Below are 18,013 nucleotides of genomic sequence, written 5' to 3'. Positions count from 1 at the left end.
CCAGAACAAGGGCTGAGCCCCTTCCTCTATGGGGAGGTAAGAACTAACCAGGGAAACAGGTCACACTGCAAGCCTGCTGCGCAGGGGAGCCTGGGGCCCCCATCTCATTGAGCTGGGTCCCTAAAGACCATTGAGGACTATCATCCTCTGAATATCCACTGTTTTAGGCCACCTGGCAGATCCTGTCCTGTTTCCTATGAAGACAGAACTCCAGGGAAATTTTCTCTTTCAGGGGAGATCAAACGGAGCAGAAAGGTCAGACGGCGCTGCCCACCGAACATGGTATCTGTAGATTTTTATGACAACAAACAAGGCTGGAGCAGATGTTGGGGGTTCCTGGCGTGAGACAACTTCATGTTCACTGTGGCTCGCTGGGACAGAAGATAAGGAGCACAAGAGAGTCTTGCCTTTCTGGGCACCCCTGGTACCATCCTAGGCCTTGTAACTCAGGAAAGCCCCAGAGCATGCAGAGCTGATGCTAATCAATGGAACCATCTGATTCTCTTGGGCCAGGGCAAACCAAGTGTGGGGTACTGGGGGGAAGCGTTTGGAGAGAGGCCTGTTAAATTTCTGGATGTAAAATGGTTTAGTAATTTTTTGCACAATAAAACAATGAATCGTAATGTAGCCTGTGAAAATTATACTTTTGAAAATTCAGTGGAAACTTGAAAAAAGCAATCTTTTTTTAAAATCGAAGTATAGTTGATTTACAATGTTGTGTTAGTTTCTTTCAGCAAAATGATTCAGTGACACATATACATATGTAATTCTTTTAAAAAATATTCTTTTCCATTATGATTAACTATGAATATAGCTATCTGCACTATACAGCAGGACCTTATTGTTTATCCATTCTATACGTGATAGCTTACATCTGCAAACTCCAAACTTCCCCTAACCCCCTCCCCAGTGGCAACCATAAGTCTCTTCTCTATGTCCATGAGTCTGTTTCTATTTTGAATATAGGTTCATTTGTGCCGTATTTTCGGGAGCCTGGTGGGCTGCCGTCTATGGGGTTGCACAGAGTTGGACACGACTGAAGCAACTTAGCAGCAGCAGTGCCGTTTTTTAGGTTCCACATATAAGTGATTTCATATGGTATTCGTCTTTTATTTTCTGACTTCCCTTAGTATGATGATCTCCAGTTGCATTTATGTTGTTGCAATGGTGCTATTTCATTATTTTTTATGGCTAAATGGTACTCCACTGTATATATGTACCGCATCTTCTCTATCCATTCATCTGTTAATGGACGTTTAGGTTGCTTCCGTGTCTTGGCTATTGTGAATAGTGCTGCTATGAACACAGATTGCATGTATCTTTTGGGTTAGAGTTTTGTCTATATATGTGCCCAGGAGTGGATTGCTGGTGATAAAGCAGTCTTGATAGGTATCAGTCTAGTGAAGTTTGTAGTTGTTCTGGAGGTCAAGCCACCTAAAATCTTGAAATGTATTCATAATGTATTAGGCAGATTTTGTATACCGAGAGTTTTTCTTTTTTTTTTTTAACGTTTCCACAAGAAAGACATTTTCTTCGCGCTATTGGGACTGGTCCTGGGCTGCCCTCTTGTCTCCAACTCGAGGTTGGTGGATGAGTTGGAGAAAGGTGGCTTTCTCCTGGGGTCCCCACTTTCCCCAGACAAACTCAGACAACCATGATCAAGGTTACCAACCCTCACTTCTGTGATGCTGCTAGTTCTGATGTATCACTAGTGTCTAGCTTCTCCTGACTCTGAAGCTCTGCCCCAGGGCATGGCAACCAGGTTTCTGTGGACTGGAAGTCTGCCTGAGCTATCAGGTCAGGAGTGAAGTTCCTGGTGGGGTTTCTGTCCTAGAGCTTATCACGGTTTTGTGACTTTCCAGACAAGTCGGTAGGTCTTCCAAAGCACAGAGACTGAAAGCAGAGAAAAAGCAAGAGGAATTGTGCTCTTTTGCACTAGTTTTTGGTGTGCAAAATGTTTCCTCGCCGAAGCTCTGCTGCTGAGGTCTACTTGATAAGGAAGCGTGCTGAGCTGTGAGAAGTGGTGGAACTGGCTTCTGACACGGTCGTGAAGGGAACCGTCCTTTGGTCATGGGCATGGTGAGGGCTGTAGAAATCTTTCCAGCAGGGCGGCTGGAGGCAGACAGCTGCCTTGGGGAGCTGACTGGCAGGGAGAGGCTTGGAGGAGAGATGAGTCTGTCCGGGAGTTTCCTGGGCACTCCTGACCTAGGTGGTGCTCTGGTGGTGGTTGTCCAGTCGCTCAGTCGTGTCCAACTTTTTGTGACCCCATGGACTGCAGCTCACCAGGCTTCCTTGTCCTTCACCACCTCCTGAAGCTTGCTCAAACTCATGTCCATTGAGTCGGTGATGCCATCCAACCATCTCATCCTCTTTTGTTCCCTTCTTCTCCTGCCTTCTATCTTTCCCAACATCAGGGTCTTTTCCAGTGAGTCAACTCTTACATCAGATGGCCAAAGTATTGGAGCTCTGAGGCTCAAAGTAAATGTCACAGAGAGGAAGGCTTTACAAGGGCTCTTCCACTGCTCTCTCCTCTCCTCCCTGGCCCCACCATCAAGTATTCTTTCCATCTGGCAATGCAGACATTTAATAATGAGACTGTTATCCCTGAGAACATATAAGTAAGAGATAATTCCTATGGGTAGGTGGCATCAGATTTAGAGGAAATGACTGAATGTTGTCAAAGATGTATTGTTAAAATTTTGTGGAAAATGACATACACTGAACTTTAGGCAAATGACTTTTTGACAAGAAGTACCCATAATCATACCGGACAAACTTGCCAAAGCATATCTGTGTAGAACCAGTTGGATTTGATACATGTGTATGGATCATTCCATTTCAGATTATGGAAACTCCAAGAATTCAGGTGGGAAATGTAACACTGCAAGGAATAGTTAACATTTTGATGGATGTAGAACCTCCTAGATAATTCTCTACAGTTACCTTAAGGTGCTAAAAACTTGGGTTTAAATTACATTACTTCAGAAATCCTTTATTTCAATATAATATTGATGTATTCATCATGGGTTAATCTTCAGGGTAGAAGGCATTTTATTTTAGTCAACATATTGTGTGGAGGTTTGTTTAATTTTCGAGTAACAAACCCAGAAGGGGATTCTCATCACAGTGAAAATGAGAACAGTGGTTTACAGCGCAGTGAGGGTTGGCATGGGAAAGGGTTTAGGAGAAAGACTCTGGCTGTCCATAGACACTTGGGTTGCTCCCATCTCTTGGCCATCGTGAAAAGCACAACTTTGATATGGGTGTTTGTTAGATATTTTTAAGAGAGTAAATCTTCCTTTTACTTTCTTCTAGTACTTGCATGGCTTGATTTTTAACATTTAGATCTTTGATCTCATTTGAGTGTTATCTTGGATTATGATAAAAAGTATGGACCCAACTGTATCTTTTTCCCCCAGTGATTCTGTTTTGTTTCAATGACACCTATTAAAAGTTTATTGTTTCCCAGTGGTTTGAGAATTGTTCACCATATATTAAATTGGGCCTTGTTTAGAATTTCAGTTGTCCCTTTGGTTTGCCTGTTCAACTCATCCTTCTCACACCAATGGTACGTGGTTTGGGGGTACACTTTAATACCTAGTGTGGAGTCTCTTTAATACTCTAGTGGGTAGAGAATAAAAAGCATTTCTGGGGAGAGGTGGGTCCCTCCATCCATCCCCAGGCTGTGGATAGAGGGGACACGGAGGAATGGATGGCTTGGAGGAGGGAAGATGCTCATGCTGACCCCAGGACAGTGGGAATAGGGATTCACTTGTCCTGGTAAGAGACCCCATCTTCCTGATGAAGTTCACCCTCATTCCTGGCACACTTTGTTGTACGCAACTAATGTTTAATGAACACATTAGAAATCAGCTACTTCCACTCCAGACGAGGATGTTTATTAAGGTTCTGGGATCTGCTCTGGAGCTGGACTCTGCCCCAGAGAAGGAGAGTCAGTCTCGTGGGATGTCACTCTGGTCTCCACTCTTTGAAGCGTCTCATTGTTCTCCTTATCCAGGGCAGGAAGCTGGAAATTCTGGTGAAGACTTGCTGGAGGGGTCCCCACCCTGTCTCCATAGGAGACAATGCCCTGGGCCACATTGTTACACACGAGGGGGCCACCGGAGTCCCCCTACAGGCAGAGGAGGGAAGGGACACTCAGTTTTCCAAGACTCCCCACTCCTGTTGCCCTCTCCCAACCCTCAGAGAAGACGGGGGTTGAAAGGAGCTCCTTTCGGTGCTGGCTGTGTGTGAGATGGGGGGGTGGTGGGCTGCAGAAGAAAAGCTTCTGAATTTCCCATCACTGGGCTTCAGCCCTGACTGTGGTTGCTTCTCCAGCCCAACCCAGGTCAAGGTACCTCACCGGCCCCAGGAAAACACTGCGCATGAACATCCTGCATGTCTGGTGCTTCTCCAGTTCCCCCAGAGACCAGATGGATGGGGAAACACCCCTCCCCACCCCATGTCACTTTGGTGTGGACCCCAGGCTGCAGCCACAGAGATGGAATCTGTCCCCACTGCCCATTCTGCCCAGGACCCCCTGTCTCGGGTACTGTCAGCAGACCCTGCATTGTCTTACCAGGAAAGTGGACTTCCCCTCTCTTGGGTCCCCCACACAGATCTGCTTTTGGCCAGTGTAGAAATCGAAGCGACTGTGACACTCTCCATCCCTCTGAATTGTCAGCTGCACCTCCTGGAGTGTGATTGCTCTCCTGTTCAGTTCGGTGAGGCCCCAGCCGGCCACGGTGCACTGGGTCCCAGGGCTCAGCATTTCTTCTGTCTGAGGCAGAGCTACCAGCCTCAGGCTTCATTCTGTCTGACTCTGTACTCAAGCTGGCAGAAAGTGTGCAGGCACTCAGGGACTGTATGCCCACCCCGTGCCCACCACCACCCTGGGAGTCAGTCCTGAACCCCCTCCATGGTCCCAGGACACATGAAGGCCCCCACGCTGGGAGAGAGCCGCCCAGCGGAAGAACCAGAGGGTCGGTACCTGCAGTAACATGATGTCGTTCTGGTTGTTCCACCGATTATATCTGGGGTGGGGGATGGGTCTGAGGACAGGGATGCGCTGCTGAGTCCATTCAGAAGCGGTGACGCTGTGGATCCCCAAGATGACGTTTATTTGGCTGCAAAGGAAAGGGAGCCTAGAGGTAGGTTTGAGCTGCAGGAACTGCAGTCCCCAGTACAGGTCAAGTGACTGCCCAGGGTAGCGAGACCTCGGCCAAGGGAACCAAGAGACAGGAGGGCTCTGGGGCTGAACTCTGTGCCTTAGGTCTCCCCTTGAGATGGGGGTGGTGGGAAATTCAATGACCTTAAATTTTGCCTCCCCTACAAGAAATTGGAAAAGAGCTTGAATTCACAATTTGAGCCCCACGGGGTACCTTCCATTTTCCCCTCCTATTCTTTCTGATCAGATCCTCCTCTCTGTCCATTCACAAAGGCCTTCTCCGGGTCTTTTTTCACCTGTTCATTGCTAGAAACCTGCCTTCAATGGCTCTTCTCATGAACTCTTCTGGATCTGCTTTGCAGGGGCTTAGAAGCTCTTTCCAATGCATGAAAGTGAAAAGTGAAGGTGAAGTCGCTTAGTCATGACCCCATGGACTGCAGCCTACCAGGCTCCTCCATCCATTGGAGAAGGAAATGGCAACCCACTCCAGTGTTCTTGCCTGGAGAACCCCAGAGATGGCAGAGCCTGGTAGGCTGCCGTCTGTGGGGTCACACAGAGTCGGACACAACTGAAGTGACTTAGCAGCAGCAGCAGCAGAAGCTCTTTAATTTCTCACCTTCCCAAGCAGCGAGCTGCTGTCATCACAAAGTCTTCACGCACCAGGAACCCCCGACAAATGGTCAGACCTGCTGGTGTCAGGGTCTGAATATATGCCATGTAGGGGCGGGAATGGGGCCTGGCCTCTCGGCCTCCGATGATCTGCCCTGGAAGGAAGCACTAGGATTATCTCTGCACTGGCAGGTGTGTGGACATCAGCTTGGTGGCTTCACAAAGACTGGAAGCTGGGGAGCAGGAGAGATGCTCCAGGGGCAGGGTGAGCTGGTGGTTGGTGAGAATGGGATCTTCAGGGCACAGAACTACGGGAGGCTCCAGGGTCCTGCAGGAAGTGCTGCTGGCTCTCCATCCAGCCTCAGCGCCCTCCCACCTGCCCAGAAGCAAAGGCCAGCTGCAGCCTCCCTCACAGGAGGGTTTCTCTGCTGTGGGGATGGCAAACCCAGAGCCCTCTGGCGCTGCCTCTCCCTCAAGTTCTGTGGCACTTTCTTCCTCAGGGAACTTTCCAGATCCCTGTGAGTCCAGCTCATGAATGTAAGGATCTAGAGATGGGCTGATGGGCCCGCTCTCGCAGTATCTTGATCCCCTAGGCTCTGACACAGGGGCTGCAAACTGAGTTCAGAGAGCATGTTTATGTAGCAGGTTACTAAGTACGTGCCAGGGTGGTTCTGAGAGCTTTATGTACACTACGTCACTTAACTCTCATAGCGACTCTCCAGGTAGGCCTGGTACAATTCCTGCCCTCAGAATCTGAAGCTGAGAAACTGTGGACTCATGCAATCTACCCAGTGATACAGGGCTAGCAAGTGTCTGGGCAGTCTGGCTCCAGAGTCTGTTGGGTGGAGCTGGGCCTCTGAGGGTGGGAACGGTCACCTACCTGCCTGAGCCCTGGGGGACAGGAGAAAGGCCATCAGGAGCAGGAGCGGCTGCATCTTCCTGGCGAGGCTGCCCAGCGGTTGCTGCCCCTACTTCCTCCTGCCAGACTTTGAGCCCCTGGGAGAGGAAGGGAAGGTGAAGGTGGGGGCGGGGGGTGGGGGTGGGGGCTCGAGAATTCACAGTCCCATTCTCCTGCTGCTGTGATGAGTTTCGTCACCCAGAGCTGCCCAAGAGGCTTGCCCACCAACTGCCAGGGACCTGGGGGAAGGCAGTAACCGAAGCCTTCAGTGCAATAGCCCGCACAGCTGCTGAGTCAGTGCCGGCCGCAGAAATGGGCACTGTGTCCCGGAACCCCAGACCCACCCAATTCAACACTGTCCTCACAAGCATCAAGGCTGGGACCTGTCTGCTTCCTCCTTCTCCCTCAGGGAGTGGGACTGCATGTCTTCACCCCCTGGTCCTGAGCTGCAAAGAACTTAATTCCTTCCCTATTACACTGTAAATGTTTGCAACCTCATGAAATTTCCTTATGCATCTCAAAAAGATACAGGCAGAAAACAGGGAGACAAGCAAAAATAGTATAACTATGTAGTGTCTTTGGATCGTTTTAATTTATTGTTATGTAAGCTTTTTAATTGTTTATTTTGTTTTTAAAATGTTACTCTAACTTAAACTAAGGGGAAAGTATAAAGAATAGAGAGTCCATGTGCAAAAAGGGAAGTAAAATATACACTTCTAATGATCTGGGTACTTTGGCCACCTCATGCGACGAGTTGACTCCCTGGAAAAGAGTCTGATGCTGGGAGGGGGATTGGGGGCAGGAGGAGACAGGGACGACAGAGCATGAGATGGCTAGATGGCATCACTGACTCAATGCACATGAGTTTGAGTGAACTCCGGGAGTTGGTGATGGACAGGGAGGCCTGGCGTGCTGTGATTCATGGGGTCGCAGAGAGTTGGTCACGACTGAGCGACTGAACTGAACTGAACTGAATGATCTGGGTAGAGAGATGTTTAGGGGATTTCATTAACAGTGACTAGGATTTCATACCAATCTTCCCACCAAAACCAACCCCAAACAAACTTGTTTAAAATGTATGGAAACCTTAAAAGCCTTAGAGAACTCCCAGTGCAGGAGTTATTATTAGGTTAAAACAGAAGGAATAATGGCAATCAAGACAGGGAGCTCTATTTTGCTGAGAGAATTCGCTAAATCCACAGAATGTGAGCTTCTGTTTGAAGAGCACCTAAAATGATGGTGTAGAAATCAAAGATCATGAGGTCTAGACTAGACAGACAGGTCTAGTCAAACTCTCCCCACAATACGCTATGAACTTAAAAGTCTACATGCTCAAATTAACACAAAAGAGGTATTGAGTAATTACAAATAATTTCTTGAAAGTTTGCAATTACCTGGACTTTTTAATGGGCTCTCAAGCCTTTTCTGTTACTGTACTTATGGATTGTGTTCCGAAGTACCTGGCAGAATCTATGGCAAATCTAGAAGAAATTCATTTATCTTCAAAATTCGAATTACACCTAAAAAGTTATTTTTCAAGTATAGTGACAAGCATATAGTCAAATACAAATAGCTCAGCAAACACATAAGGATACAAGACATCATGACTGCTGCTGCTGCTGCTGCTAAGTCACTTCAGTCGTGTCCAACTCTGTGTGACCCCATAGACGGAAGCCCACCAGGCTCCCCCATCCCTGGGATTCTCCAGGCAAGAACACTGGAGTGGGTTGCCATTTCCTTCTCCAATGTGTGAAAGTGGAAAGTGAAAAGTGAAAGTGAAGTCGCTCAGTCATGTCCGACCCTTAGCGACCCCACGGACTGCAGCCTACCAGGCTCCTCCATCCATGGGATTGTATAGGCAAGAGTACTGGAGTGGCTTGCCATTGCCTTCTCCAGACATCATGACTAAGAAATAGTAAATAACAAAAGAGGAAAAAACCCTTTAGTTTTTAAGATAATATTATCAGTATAATAAAATATAGATGTCTCCTTTTACAGCTATTAGTATTTCCCTCATATATTGAGGTACTCCTATGTTGCGTGGATATATATTTACAATTGTTATTTTTTTTCTTAGATTGATCTCTTGATCATTATTCAGTGTCCTTCTTTGTCTCTTGTAACAGTCTTTATTTTAAAGTTATTTTGCTTGATATGAGTATTGCTCCTCCAGCTTTCTTTTGATCTCCACTTGCATGGAACACCTTTTTCCACCCCCTCACTTTCAGTCTTTACGTGTGCCTATATCTGATGTGGGTCTTCTGTAGACAGCATATATATGGGCCTTATTTTTGTATCCATTCAGCAAGTTTGTGTCTTCGTTGGAGCATTTAATGCTTTTATAGTTAAGGTAATTATTGATGTGTATGTTATTGCCATCTTGTTAATTGTTTTGGATTTGTTTTGGTAAATCTTTTTCCTTCACTCCCTCTTTGGTTCTCTCTTCTTGTGATTTGATGATTATGTTTAGTATCATGTTTGGATTTGTGTGTGTGTGTGTCTACTGTAGGTTGGGTTCCCATGAGGTTTTGATATACAATATTGTTTTAAGTTGCTGATCTCTTAATTTCAAATGCATTTCCAATACCCTGCTTTTGTGTACTCTCCTCTTTTCGTTATTGCTGGTTCGGATATCATATTTGTGTGTGGATGATTTCCTATCTTTGTTGTATGTTTGTCTTAACTGGTGAGCTTTCCCATTCATAATTTTCTTGTTTCTAGTTGTGGCCTTTTATTCCACCTAGAGAAGTTCCTTTAGCGTTGTAAAGATGGTTTGGTGGCGTTGAATTCTCACAGCTTCTCCTTGTCTGTAAAGCTTTTGATTTCTCCATCAAATCTGAATGAGAGCCTTGCTGAGTAGAGTATTCTTGGTTACAGGTTTCCCCCTTTCATCACTTTAAATATACTGTGCCTCTCCCTTCTGGCCTGCAGAGTTTCTACTGAAAAATCAGCTGATGATGGTATGGGGTTCCTTTGTATGTTATTTGCTGCTTTTCCCTCGTTGCTTTTAATATTTTCTCTTTGTCTTTAACCGTTGTCAATCTCATTAATATGTGTCTCTCTGTGTTCCTCCTTTGGCTTACCCTGTACAGGACTCTCTGTGCTTCCTGTATTTGAGTGAGTGTTTCCTTTCCCATATTAGGGAAGTCTTCAGCTCTTACCTCTTCAAATATTTTCTTAGATCCCTTCTCAGTTTCTTCTCCTTATAATGTGAATTTTGGTCTCTTAGGCTGTCCTGTCCTCATTTCTTTTCATCCTTCTTTCTTTCTTCTGTTCTGCAAGAGTGATTTCCAGCAATCTGTCTTTCAGTTCACGTATTCATTCTCCTGCCTCTCTGTTCCTCAGGTTGCAGAATTGTAATTTTTCTTGTTTCTGGTGTCTGTCCCCTGGTGTATGAAGTCGGTTCAGGGGCTTGTGCAGGCTTCCTGGTGGGAAGGACTAGTACTTGCTACTGGTGGGTGGGGCTGTGTTTTGTCCTGCTGGTTGGCAGGGCCATGTCAAGGGATGTGTTTACAGGCAGTTGTTGGCTCAGGATGACTTTAGGCAACATGTTTGCTGATGAGTGGGACTTTGTCCAATTATTTTCCAGTTTGTTTGTTGCCCACTTTGTGGGTATGGGGTTATTTGATTTTATTGTGAAATAGGCATTCTAGCACTGGAGCCTGCAGGCTGTTGAGTAAGGCCAGGTCTTGGTGCCCAAATGCAACCTCCAGGAGATCTCACACCGATGAGTGTTCCCTGGGGTGTCTGCACCAGTGTCCTTGCCCTCACAGTAAGCCACACCTTCCTAGGATAGGATATCCCACCTTTCTAGTATACCCTCCAGGCCCCCCAGGTAGGTCTGGCCTGGGCTCTTATGGAGTCACTGCTTTGTTCTGAGTCCCAGTGCACATGAAGCCTTGTATGTGCATCCCAAGAGTGGAGTCTCCATTTTCCCCAGTCCTGTAGAGCTCCTGCATTGAAGTCCTGCTGGCCTTCAAAAGCAAATGATCTTGGGGCTCTTTTCCCCAATGCCAGATGTCCAGGCTGGGAAGCCTGATGTGGGGCTAGGGAGTCTCAGTCTTGTGAGAGAATTTCTGAGAAATAATTACTTTCCGGTTTGTCGGTTGCCCACTTGGTGGTATGGGGTTTGATTTTATTGTGAAAGAGCCCCTCTTGACATCTCATTGTAGCTTCTTCTTCTTTGTGTGTAGAATATCTCTTCTAGTATGTCCAAGTCTTTTTCCATAAATGGTTGTTCAGCAGTTAGTTGTGATTTTGGTGTTTTCATTAGAGGAGGTTTGCTCATGTCTTTCTACTCCACCATCTCGTTTTTCATTCTAGACAAGTTTTTATTCAGTTGTAAATGCTACCATATTACACTATCCACGGTTGATTATATAAGTGAATGTAAAACTGCAGAATGGGAGGGCCAACTATAGGTTTTACTTGGATACTCCACTGGGTTGAGGGTCAATGCCCTTAACCCCTGCACTGTTCAAAGATCCACTGTAAATAAAGAGTCAAATTTTTTTTAAAAATGGAGACAAAAAATGAGTTTAAAATGATTAATAATAGCAAAAATAATTTTAGTAAAAGTTATTGAGTATGAATAAAGATAAAGCTTGATTACTTAAAGGAAAAAACTTTTAAAAGATAGACAAACTTCTTTATAAACTTAACAAAGGGAAAAATTTTAAGATATAAAAAGTGCTAACCAATAATAATTGCAAGGTAAAAATGGATAAATTGATCTACATAAAAATTTATTGGGTGTATATGAGTAAAGGTGGGGCTCCCCTGATAGCTCAGCTGGTAATAGCTCCTGTAATGCAGGAGACCCGGGTTTGATTCCTGGGTCAGGAAGATTCCCTGGAGAAGGGATAGGCTACCCACTCCAGTATTCTTGGGCTTTCTTGGTGGCTCAGATGGTAAAGAATCCACCTACAATGTGGGAAACTTTGGTTCAATCCCTGGGTTAGGAAGATACCCTGGAGAAGGGCATGGCAACTCACTCTAGTATTCTTGCCTGGAGAATCCCCATGGACAGAGGAGTCTGGCGGGCTACAGTCTATGGGGTCACAAAGAGTTGGACATGATTGAGTGACTAAGCACAGCATAGTATGAATAAAAGTGAAATTCTGATTATCCAAAATATTATTAAGACAGTGAAAAGTAAAGCCACAGGGTGGGAGAAGATACTTGCCTTAACCAAGAAAGGGTTTGTATGTGGGAGATTTGTGTGTGTGTGTGTATGTCAGATCTATGTTACCTTATATGTCATTGGGAAGCCAATAATTTTGAAAATCTACATGAAACTGACAAATCCCTAAGAATAAAATTTAGTGAAATATACCCAAGAACTTTTAATTTTCCTTTAAACATTAAATGAATTGATTCTGTTTTCAAAAACATTCTATCAAGGACAGCCCCATGCTCATAAAACTTCACTGAACATCTCAACAAAATATTCAAAGAACAATACACAATATCTTCTGGAGAGGAGATGCTACCTATCTCCTTTATGAGACTAGCAAATCCTCACTGCCAAACCCAATAAAGACAATATGGGAAAGGAATATTACAGGCTAACATCACCTGAATATTGAGGTATGTCAAATAATTCAACAAGAAAAGTAATATATCAGGACTAATTTGGGTTTATCCTAAGAGTGGGTGACTTTTTATTAAAACCCAATTGCTGTAAAACAACACATTGATAAAAGGAGAAATGCCATATGATTATTCAATTGAAATAAAACAAGTAAGCATTTGCTGAAGTTCATTAATTAAAATTCTAGCGAAGTATAAATAAAAAATAATGTTTTTAACCTGATAAAATGTCTCCATAAAAACCCCCAGCAATCATTATACTAATGTTGAAACCCACAATATTTTTACTTGCGAGCAAAACAATATAAGGACATGTGGATAGCCATGATCACCATTTCTCTTTAGTATTATACTAGAGATTTTACATAGTACACATAAGCAGGAAATAGAAGTGAAAGGCATAAGGTCATGAAAAGCAGGAATAAAACTGAATATTTGAGATGCTATTGTGTATGTAGAAAATGCCCAAGAACTTGCATCTCAACTGTTACAGTTAATAAGGCAGTTTGACAAATTTGCTGGGCCATAAAACCAACTTAAACATTAATTATATTTTGATATATACTATAATACTGTTGGAAATTTTGAGGAAGTTAACATTTAGATCGTAAAAATGATCAAATAACTATAAATCTAAAAAAAAAGATGTGCAAGATCTCTTTGGTGAAAATATGTATGAAATTATAAGAAGAGACACTTAATAGGACCTAAACATAGAGATATTCCATGGTGGTGGTGTTTGAAAGAGAAAATTTTTTTTAAAGTCAATTCTCCAGAAAGTGTTCTATAGATTCATTGCACCTGAGAGGTATTTCATAGAACTTAATTGATTCTAAACAGATACGGAGAAACCAATGGCCAACATTAGCCAAGACAGTCTTGAAGAATGAGAATAAGATGGGAGGTCTTATTCTAGCAAATGAAGTCACAGTAATGAAGATAGTGTGGTGCTGACAGGGGCATAGACATATAGACTATTGGACAAGAAACAGAGATCCCACACACATTTAGGCACTGATACACACACTGGTTTATGATGGAGGATTTATGGCAGAGAGTGGGGAAAAGATTTTTTTCTTTTTACTCTACTCCAATACTTTGGCCACCTCATGCGACGAGTTGACTCACTGGAAAAGACTCTGATGCTGGGAGGGATTGGGGGCGGGAGGAGTAGGGGACGACCAAGAATGAGATGGCTGGATGGCATCACCGACTCTGTGGCCATGAGTTTGAGTGAACTCCGTGAGTTGGTGATGGACAGGGAGGCCTGGCGTGCTGTGATTCATGGGGTCGCGGAGAGTCGGACACGGATGAGCGACTGAACTGAACTGAAGTGGTTCTAGGACAATAAATGCCTCTATGATGTCCTATAAGAACACATGTTTCTACTTGACCCTTATTCCACACCATGCCCAATAATCTGTTTTATGTGGATTATGGATCCAAATGTGTATTTGAAAATTTAATAATAACGATATGATAGGTAAATATTTTGAATGCTGTCTACAGAAGTATTAGTCATTAATGAATGGAATGGTGACTTAGACATCAAAGCAGAGAGAATCAAAAGCCAGAGTTTAGGGATTAGAGAGGCCATTTGGGTAGAGAGGCGATACGTGATGGTAGAGAGAGGCATGTATGCTTTCATTCTGTATTTTAATGAAACGTGACTGAACTGGACTGAAAGTGACATTTGAACAAATAGGATGGTGATACGTTTCACAATATCCATAGCTAGTTACATCTACTTCAGGCTGTTTTATTACCTTTCCGTCAGTTACAATTTATTTTTCTTCTTTGGGATGTTGGGACACTAGATAGGGTGTTTCCCATCTCCTTCCTGGCTCCAAACACCACCAACAGTCCAAATCTTCTGGGTAGGCAGTTGTCAGGTGGTGCTGGGTCATTTCCCCTTCCCTCTTTTTGCTGCTGCTTTGGTCAGAAAACAATGTAGTTAGTCTTGACTTTGTAGGAGACCAGTGTATTCCTGAAGCATTCTGGAAATCCTCAGGGCTGCCTTAAAATCACTCTTAGAAGGATGTTTTGGAAGCTCCTTGGGGGTACTTCTACTGATAAGCTTGCATTGCCCCCATGACTGTCTTCCCACCACATGTGAAATGAAAAACAAATGAAATGGAAACACAATACTCCAAAATCTATGAGATGCAGCAGAAACAATTCTAAGAGGGAATTTTAGTGCAACACAGGCTTTCCTCAAGAGATAAGAAACATCTCAAATAAGTAAAGTTACCTATTATCAAAAGCATTTGAAAAAGAAGAACAAAGTCCAAAGTCAGGAGAAGAAAGGAAATAATAAAGACCAGAGAGGAAATAAAGCAGTGAAAACAAATAATGGAAATTAAATCAATGTAACCAAGAGCTAATTTTTTTGAGAGGACAAACAAAATTAATAAACTTATATCCAGACTTACCAAGAAGAAAAGAGAGAGGACCCAAGTAAATAAAATAAGAAATGAAAGATGAGAAATAACAACTGACATCACAGAGATACAAAAAATCATAAGAGAATACTGTAAACAGCTATACGCCAACAAACTGGTCAGCCTAGAAGAAATGGACAAATTTCTAGAAAGATACAACTTGCCAAGACTGAATCAAGAAGAGATGGATAATTTGAACAGACTGATTCAGTTCAGTTTGGTTCAGTCACTCAGTCGTGACCAACTCTTTGCAACCCCGTGAATCACAGCACGCCAGGCCTCCCTGTCCATCACCAACTCCCGGAGCTCACTCAAACCCATGGTCATAGTGTCGGTGATGCCATCCAGCCATCTCATTCTCTGTCGTCCCCTTCTCCTCCTGCCCCCAATCCCTCCCAGCATCAGAGTCTTTTCCAGTGAGTCAACTCGTCGCATGAGGTGGCCAAAGTATTGGAGTTTCAGCTTTAGCATCAGTCCTTCCAATGAACACCCAGGACTGATCTCCTTTAGAATGGACTGGTTGGATCTTCTTGCAGTCCAAGGGACTCTCAAGAGTCTTCTCCAGCACCATAGTTCAAAAGCATCAATTCTTCGGTGATCAGCTTTCTTCACAGTCCAACTCTCACATCCATACATGACCACGGGAAAAACCATAGCCTTGACCAGACGGACCTTGGTTGGCAAAGTAATGTCTCTGCTTTTTAATATACTATGAACAGACTGATTACTAGTAGTGAAGTCAAATTTCTAAATAAAAGCACTCCTAGCAATCAAAAGTCCAGGACCAGACAACATCACAAGAGTATTATACCAAACATATAATTAAGAGTTAATACCTATCCTTCTTGAGCTCTTCCAAAAGTTTAGAGAGGAAGATACACTCCCAAATTTATTGCATGAGGGCATCATTGAAAGTGATGTGAAAGTGTTAGTTGCTCAGTCGTGTCCAACTCTTTGTGACCCCATGGACTGTAGCTCGCCAGGCTCCTTTCTCCATGGAATTCTCCAGGCAAGAATACTGGAGTGGGTTGCCATTCCCTTTTCCAGAGGATCTGCCATACTCAGGGATTGAACCTGGGTCTGCTGCATTGCAGGCAGATTCTTTACTGTCTGAGCCACCAGGGAAGTCTGAGAGCACCATTACCCGATTACCAAAACCAGACAAAGATGCTACAAAATAAAAAAAGAAATTATAGGCCAGTAGCTTTGATGAATATAAATTTGAAAATCCTTAACAAAATATTAACAAACCATATCCAACAACATATAAGAAGGATCATATAATATGATCAAGTCGGGTTTATTCCAGGGACACAAGGACAGTTCATCATTCACAAACCAATGGATGTGATACACCATGTTATCAAAAGTACAGAAAAATCACATGATCATCTCAATAGATGAAGAATCACTTGACAAAATTCAACTGATGATAAAAACTCTTAGCACAGTAGGTATACAGGAACATATCTCAATAAAGGTCATTTATGACAAACTCAGTTGAGAATGCCCATTTCTATTTAACATAGTATTGGAAGTATCAGCCACAGCTAAGACAAGGGAAAAAGGAGCATCTAAATTGGAAGTGAAAAAGTAAAACTTCAGATGACAAGATACTTTATATAGAAACCCTAAAGTCTCCATCCCCAAACTATTAGAATTAATAAATGAATTTGGCATAGTTGCACCTTACAAGATTAATACACAGAAATCTGTTACTTTTCTACACACCAGCAATTATCATAAAGAGAAAACAATTCTATTTAAAATAGGAAGCAATTTAAATCTATTTAGAATAGATTTAATTCTATTGCATCAAAAAGAATAAAATTAAGGAATAAACTTATCCAAGGAAGTAAAGAAAACTCTAAAAAATTGATGAAGGAAATCGGAGATGATAAAAAGAAATGGAAAATTATCTGGTGCTCTTAGAGCAGAAGAATTAATATTGTTAAAATGACCTTAATACCCAAAGCAATCTACAGACTTAATGCAATCCTTATCAAAATACTCATGACATTTTCCACAGAACCAGAAAAAAATAACCTTAAAATTTACATGGAACCACAAAAGACCCCAAATTGCCAAGGCAATCTTGAGGAAAAAACAGCAAAGTTGGGAGTTACCGTCCTCCCTGACTTCAGACTGCTCTACAAAACTACAGAGCAGTTTGCATGGTGTTGCGTGCTTAATCACTCAGTCGTGTCCGATTCTTTGTGACTCTATGGATGGTAGGCCGCCAGGCTCCTCTGTCCATGGAATTTCCCAGGCAAGAATACTGGAGTGGGTTGCCATTTCCTCCTCCAGGGAATCTTCCCAACCCAGGGATCGAACACAGGTCTCCTGCATCTCCTGAACTGGCAGGTGGATTCTTTACCACTGTGCCACCTGGGAAGCATGCTACTGGCATAAAAACAGACATATATATCAATGAAACAGGACATAGAGTCCATGCAACTATGGTCCATTTAATCCAGTAGATAAGCCCACACACCTATGGTCCATTAATCTGTGACAAGAGAGGCAAGACTCTACAATGGAGAAAGACAACCTTTTCAACAAGTATTGCTGGGAAAACTGGACAGCTCCATGTAAAAAAGTAAGATGAGATACTTCCTCACATCATATGTGGAAATAAAATGGTTTACAGATCAAAATGTAAGAACTGAAACCATAAAACTCATAGAAGAGAACATAGGCAGAACACTGCCTATTGTAACAATATTTTTTTGGATTTATCTTCTAAAGCAAAAGAAATATAAGCAAAAATAAACAAATGAGACCTAATTAAACATAAAAACTTCTGCATAGCAAACGAAACAAACTAAACAAAAGAAAAGGCAACCTATGAAATGGGAAAAAATATTTGCCAGTGATATAACTGACATGGGATTAATGTCCAAAACATACAAACAACTCATATATAAAAAAAAAACTAACCAAATCAAGAAATAGGCAGAAGACCTGAATAGACATTTTTCCCCCAAAGAAGACATACAAATGAATAATTGTCACATGAAAAGATACTCAACATCACTAATTATTACAGAAATGCAAATCAAAACACCAATAACATATCACCCCATACCTGAAAAAATGGCTATCATAGCTGCTGCTGCTAAGTCACTTCAGTTGTGTCCGACTCTGTGTGACCCCATAGATGGAAGCCCACAAGGCTCCCCCGTCCCTGGGATTCTCCAGGCAAGAACACTGGAGTGGGTTGCCATTTCCTTCTCCAATGTGTGAAAGTGAAAAGTGAAAGTGAAGTCGCTCAGTCGTGTCTGACCCTTAGCGACCCCACGGACT

General features: G+C 43.2%; 1 pseudogene across 1 annotated transcript; it reads right to left on the bottom strand.

Moving 5' to 3' along the window:
* Positions 1–3,969: 3,969 nt before the first annotated feature.
* LOC129550078 (cathepsin G-like) lies at positions 3,970–6,766 on the bottom strand (annotated as a pseudogene). Its single transcript, XR_016035680.1, has 5 exons — positions 6,657–6,766; positions 5,784–5,931; positions 4,991–5,126; positions 4,580–4,833; positions 3,970–4,132 (listed from the first exon to the last, which is right to left on the bottom strand). The product of XR_016035680.1 is annotated as a cathepsin G-like (transcript).
* Between the last annotated feature and the right edge of the window lie 11,247 nt (positions 6,767–18,013).

This window comes from Moschus berezovskii, chromosome 21 (assembly GCF_049115385.1).
Source record: "Moschus berezovskii isolate FMDL1 chromosome 21, NW_MosBer_1.0, whole genome shotgun sequence".
Classification (NCBI taxonomy): domain Eukaryota; kingdom Metazoa; phylum Chordata; class Mammalia; order Artiodactyla; family Moschidae; genus Moschus; species Moschus berezovskii.
Note: the sequence above shows the minus strand (reverse complement) of the source record. Positions and strands in the feature narration are given on the sequence as shown.